This window comes from Vulpes vulpes, chromosome 1 (assembly GCF_048418805.1).
Source record: "Vulpes vulpes isolate BD-2025 chromosome 1, VulVul3, whole genome shotgun sequence".
Taxonomy (NCBI): domain Eukaryota; kingdom Metazoa; phylum Chordata; class Mammalia; order Carnivora; family Canidae; genus Vulpes; species Vulpes vulpes.
This window is the reverse complement of record NC_132780.1, coordinates 121,436,147-121,442,420: the sequence shown is the minus strand read 5'-3', so window position 1 is coordinate 121,442,420 and position 6,274 is coordinate 121,436,147. Positions and strand designations below refer to the sequence as shown.

Sequence of the window (6,274 nt, the reverse complement as noted above, 5' to 3'; positions counted from 1 at the left end):
TCTGTCTGCCACCCTAGTTCCCGAATCCTAGAACACAGCACAGTTTCCCATGGTGGCAGCAGCAATATCCTCCTCCTCGACATGATTACCCAGGCACAAGATGGGCACATAGGCACGGAGAGACATGACCTCAGTGATCTCATACCCCAGGAATCTGATGTAAGTAAAAAAGGGAAACTGACTTCCTCAGCTGGGGAGGTAGAGGTGACTCCGTGGGAGCTTGAGAGGGAGGGTGGTACTAAAGCAGGAACAGCCTGGAGCATCTGAGGAAAGTGGCTGCGGACATCTGGGTGGCTAGAAGGAGAGAGTGGGAGGGGATGGTGGGCCTGGGGAATGCATCGATAAGGCTGAGCCCAAGGCCAGTGTAGCTTCTCTGACCACTTGTGCACACTTGGCACCAAGTCTCAGTGCAATCTTGCTTCATCTCCCTACAACTTTACCCAGTCCCTTCACCAGGACTACAAAGAGGAAACACTCAGTGCTAATCCAAAGGCAAGGACAATTGACTAGATAAACAGAGATGGCCCCAATTTAAGACCTTTGTCCCATGATTACCCTGCCATCTTTTTGGTATCCTGTATCTCAAGTCCTTATTTTCCCAGATGTGGTGGAGAAGGAAAAGGGTTCCAAGACTGTTGTAAGTGGGCCACTCCCAATAAATGAGACCATCCCTTGCCCTGGGGACTGACTCAATTGAACTTCACTGGTCATGAGAATCTGATTTTCTGACAAAGGAAGTCTCTGTCTCCCACCTTATAGATAACAATAACTCTACTATGAGAGGAATTCCAGGATGATAGAATATTAGAGAGAACTGGGACTCTGCAGATTACATATTGATCCAATGACTTCATTTACAGATGAGGGGACTTAAGTTATGGTGATGACATCAGTGTCCAGGCCACTAGGAAGTTAGTGAAAGGCTAACTAAAGAACCCAGAAGTCTTGACCTAATATCACACTAGCCCTTATCTTACCTCCACCCGCCCTTTTAAATGCCAAAGGTTTTCACCCAAGGGCAACTCTGAGCAACCTAAAGGAAGGAAGGTCTGAATTTGTGAAACTTCTTTGTGGGAACTACTGTTCTTCAGGAGAACTTTTTATGTCGCAGCCAGCACTGGAGACTCTGTCCCTACCTGCAACCTGCAGGGAGACAACAGAAATTTCTGTCCTAAAAGCCCTTCTGGCTGCCAAGCCTGCCCCCTCTGGCCAAACACAGTACCTGATCTCACCCAGGTGGATCTCCACCCACCCCACAGTCCTGGTACCTCCTCCTGGAACAAACAGGGTGATGCCCTGTCAGGTACAGCATCTTGCACAGACACTTCATAAATGTTCTACAAGTAAATAACTAAGGTTCCTACTCTTCTATACTGCCTTCAGTTCACCATTTCCAAAAGCATCCAACAAACTTACCTTCAACCTATGGATCAAATCAAGTCAAATAAGCAGACATTAATTGAATTATATAATGTCCAGATGCTAAGCTCTATGCAAAGATATGTCTGTGTCCCAGGAGAACTGGGGAAAACCAGGTGATATTGCATTTTAAGTTAATACCACAAGGTAACAATACAAGAAGTGCCGTAAAGAAAAAAAAAACATTTGCAAAATTACTGGAGTAGATGATCTGTGCATTGGTACACAGAAAGAAAAAAAAGAAAGAACACTGGGAATTGAACAGTCCAGGGAAGTTTCTGGAGAAGGAAAAAAAAAATCTCATCAGGACTTTGAAGAATGGGTATAATTCAGAGGAGTGGAGAGAAGGAAAGAGCATTCCAGAAATGAGGAACTGAGAAAAGACACACAAAAATAGAAAAATGCAAGTGCGTTGAGGGTAGTAAGTAATGCTAATTGCAGTAGCAGATGATGCTTATCATGTATCAGACACTGTTCTCAGCAGCTAACATTTTTTATTCTCTTGATTATCATGCAATTCAAATTATTACTACTATCATCACATTTTACAGTAGAGGAGACTGAGCCATAGAGAGGTTTTAAGTAACTTCCCTGAGGGCACCGCTGGTGAGAGGCTGAGCTGTAATTCCAGCACAGAGCCCGCAGTCAGCCTCTGCTTCTCTCACTGGGGCTAGATTTCTTGGAAAGTTATGTGGGGAGCAGATCACAGAGGATCTGGAATACCATGTTACAAACGTGGCTTGGTTTTGTGGGTGGTAGGAAATCCTTAAAAGTTCCTGAGCAGAGAAGTACATCCACATTTAGGGTCTTAAGCGGAGACACACACAGGGAGGAATTCCTACGGACGCCTTGATATTTTTAAAAACTATAGAGAAATAAATTAGCCCATAGATAAAGATGTCCTTCCTTTTTATAAAGAACCTTGTCCGGAGTTACTTCCAGTGGCCTCTTAGATCTTAAACTACTAGGGGATCGAATCCTTGATTGGTGGTACTGAGGGTGCAACTAAAATGCCAAACAGCCCTGAAATCTACCCAGGCTTGTACTCAAAAGCTAAGGGCCGAGACAGGCTTAGAGGATAGTGTTTATTTATTTTTTAATTTTTAATTTTTTATTTTTTTTGAGGATAGTGTTTATAGGGAGCTAGGAGACATCAGGTCGGGAGAGTGGGGAAGAATGGGGGGAAGATGTCAGACAACAAGTGAGATGAGAGGTCAGCAAAATGAGTTGGGACCTTGGGTGTGCAATTCAGCAATATCTTAGGCATGACTGAATCAAAGCTTCTGGAAGAGGAAAAAAATACTGTCAGTTACGTCCTTGATTATTTTGTAATAGCAGATGATCTCTTTAGTCACTTCCATCCTTTTATATGTTAAAAATGGAAAATCTTTTCTCACACACAGAATGCTTTTATTTCTTTTTCTTTTAGGACTTAATTTTGCTAATACATTCTATCAAGCACCATAAAGCTGAATTTGTTCTCATGACCATCCACTCTAACGAACGTGGGACAGATCAAGTAATAAGAACTCTGAAAGGCTGGTGATTGAAATAAGAGCATCTTTATATTTTCCAGGAACTGTATGTACAAAGAAGCCTTCTCAAACCAATAGAGTAAAAACATTAGATAATTTGATTTCTGAGCAGAGAGATAATTGTCTTGGACGGGACTTTGGGAATGGTCACAGGAGATGAGGCATCATCCTGTTGGGAGGATCTTTAGGGAATATTGGTTTTGTGTGAGTGTTGTTTGGCTCCTGAGTCACAAAACATGGGTTGTAGGACTGGCCTTCATCCAGGCTCCAGGAGAAAGTATGTATTTATCTTTGTGGTATTCAGTGTAACCATTGCCTTGATTTATGGCCACGCCTTCATGACCCCACTTTGGGAAATAGACTCCAAACCTGAGTTCCAAGCAGCTGTCCACGCACAGGAAGCCGACAGATAAGCGATGTGGGGGTGGGTGAAATGGTTTGTGAATGCCCACATTTTGTTCCCTAAACATGTATTTTTGGTCGAAGAATGAGTTGATTAGTTTGTGTTTAAGTGAGGGCAAAAAGCTCTCTAATGTAAGGAAATCAAATGCTGTGTAGACATCACCCCTCCAATCACATGTGTGGTGTTGATAAACTGTGACTGCTGGTCTTTCCTTCCTTTGCTATCTTCTCAGCTGCTACAATTTGAGAAGGCTTAAGCCCGTGCCTGACGCTGAGTCACTGCTGGCTGGCGCCGTGTGTAAGGGGTTTGGATATAATTTACATTCCCAGACCCAAGTCCTAGGAACCAAGTTACTACTTCCAAGCTCCTGTGTTCACCCAAATCCTTCCCTTTCAGCCAGGTCTGGGGTAACTGCTCCCTAGAACTAACCTGGATACTACCTGTGTGGCTCCAGAGCTAAAGTTCTTTCTCTGTTGGCCCTTCCAATTCCCAGAGATTTGGTAAACTGTTACCCTGGTTTCCTCTCCTAAATTCTTACTTCTTGCCCTGCCTGGAAGTCTGCTGGTCCTTCTAGAACTAGATACCCTACGAACCCTTCCAATGTGCTTGTCCCTTCTCCCCACTAGCTGGGGTTTTCTGTGATGTCAGGTCATGGAATGATTGTGCCTTGGGACAGGGCACATTTGTCTTATTGGACCCTCATGACTGATTCCTGTTGACTTAATTCAATGTCTCTCAACATGAGTGGAAACTCAAAGGGGTATTTTTGATTGTCACAGGTTTTGGGAGGGTCGCTAGTGGCATTTAGCAAGAGGGAAGCCAGGATGCCATTCTCCAATCATTTGTGTACCACAGGCACCTTAACCAAGAAATGTCATGTGTCCTGGGTAAGCTTCACAACTCACTCTAAATGTTTGTGGAAACAAACAGGGAAACCTGTTTATAATTATCTGGATGTGGAACTCAATCCCATTTTACTTGGAAATACAATTACTTTTGCATAGTTTTAATAGACATAGAATTTTCCATAAATGCCCTCTAAGCATTTTTAAAGGAAGAGATTGTACTGTGTTTGGTTCAGAACTTTACCAGCAGAGTCACAATCTCAGAAAAGCACCTCACTGGCAGTGATGTTGTTCTAGGGGTTTGAGTTGCCAGCACACCTGTCTCTGTCTACATTTGTCTCTGTCACACTCACTCTGATCTTGAAGCAATGGACTCCTTCATTCTGTCTTCCAGTCATCCCCAAGCATTCATATACTCCAATACATTTTATTTTATTAAAAATTATTCCTCTCCCACCAGTATTTTTTCTTTATTTTGATACTTAGGACATTATATTGAAAATATGTGTTTAGGTAGTTTATTATCTATGAATTTCTTTTCAGGATAATAAATGGAGCTTAACAAAATGTTCATTTAAAATTAGGTCATTGGCTTTCCATGCTACCCAGGGAGGGGTCCATACAGCATTGTTCTATGTTCCTGTGATAACTTAAAGGGAAACTTCCACAATGTCTGCAGACCTTGGTGTCCTGCAAATGAAAGAGGAAGATATCATCAACTTCCCGGCAGCAGGAACCCACTTAAGTGGCACCAACTTTGACATCCAAATGGAACAGTACATCCAACAAAAGGAAAAGTGATGGCATCTACATCATAAATCTGAAGAGAATCTGGGAGAAGCTTCTGCTGGCAGTTCATGCCATTATTGTCATGAAAACCCAGTGGTCGTTAATGTCATATCTTCTGGGAATACTGACCAGAGAGCTATGCCAAAGTTTGCTGCTATTACTGGAGCCACTCCTATTGCTGGCTGCTTCACTCCTGGAAACTTTGCTAACCAGATCCAGGCAGCCTTCTGGGAGCCGAGACTTCTGGTGTTTATGATCCCAGGGCTGACCACCAGCCTCTCACAGAGATTCTTATGTTAACCTGCCTTTCATCACTCTATGTAACACAGACTCTCTGCTGGGCTATATGCACATTGCCATCCCTTACAACAACAAGGGAGCTCACTCAGTGGGTCTGATGTGGATGCTGGCCCAGGAATTTCTGTGCATGTGTGGCACCATTTTCCCTGTGATCACCCATGGGAGGTCATACTGAGCTCTACTTCTACAAAAATCCTGAATACATTGAAAAGGAAGAGCAGGCTATTGCTGAAAAGGCTGTGACCAGGGAGGAATTTCAGGGTGAATGGACTGCTCCAGCTCCTGAGTCACCAATGAAATTGCATACTGGTCTGAAGGCATGCAGGTGTCCTCTGTGCCTACTCAGCAGTTCCCTACTGAAGACTGGAGCACTCAGCAGGCCACCAAAAACTGGTCTGCAACAACCACTGCTCAGACCACTGAATGGGTAGGAACAACCACTGAGTGGTCTTAAGCTGCTCTTCCACAAAGGCAAACAAAATGGAAATAAGGTTGAAGGAAAATAAACAGTTTCTTAAAAAAATAAAAAATCAGGTCATTGGGTTTAATCAGATTAAGAATCCTTGACCTAAGTGGATATTGTAGCAAGAATGTACTGAAGATGAGGTCAGTGCCTTCCCAGCAGAAAGCTGTGGCTGCCTATCAAGAGGTCTCATGGGTAGTGTCCCTTTGAAAAACTGATCATCTTCTAAATTTTATTGTTTGTCTTCATCAGGAACTCAGCAGTTTCCAGAATTAAAGATCACTTGAATCAGGCAAATCCACGTGGTCACCTGTAGTCAACTTACAAATTTACATTGGAAGACATTTCTTCCCAGGGACTAAAAACCTTATGTCTGCTATCCAGGGCAGCCAGTCCTAGGAACAAAATGAGCATGAATGCTGAGCAAAGAGCACACAGGATACTGAAGAGAGATCAGAAGAGGCACTCCAATCCCACAGCAGAGCATACTTCTCCAGCAGCTTCAAAGGGCAGGGTTTCT

General features: G+C 43.3%; 1 pseudogene; it reads left to right on the top strand.

Annotated features, from left to right (window-relative positions):
* The first annotated feature begins 4,871 nt into the window (after positions 1-4,871).
* LOC112913782 (small ribosomal subunit protein uS2-like) lies at positions 4,872-5,755 on the top strand (annotated as a pseudogene).
* Positions 5,756-6,274: the final 519 nt, after the last annotated feature.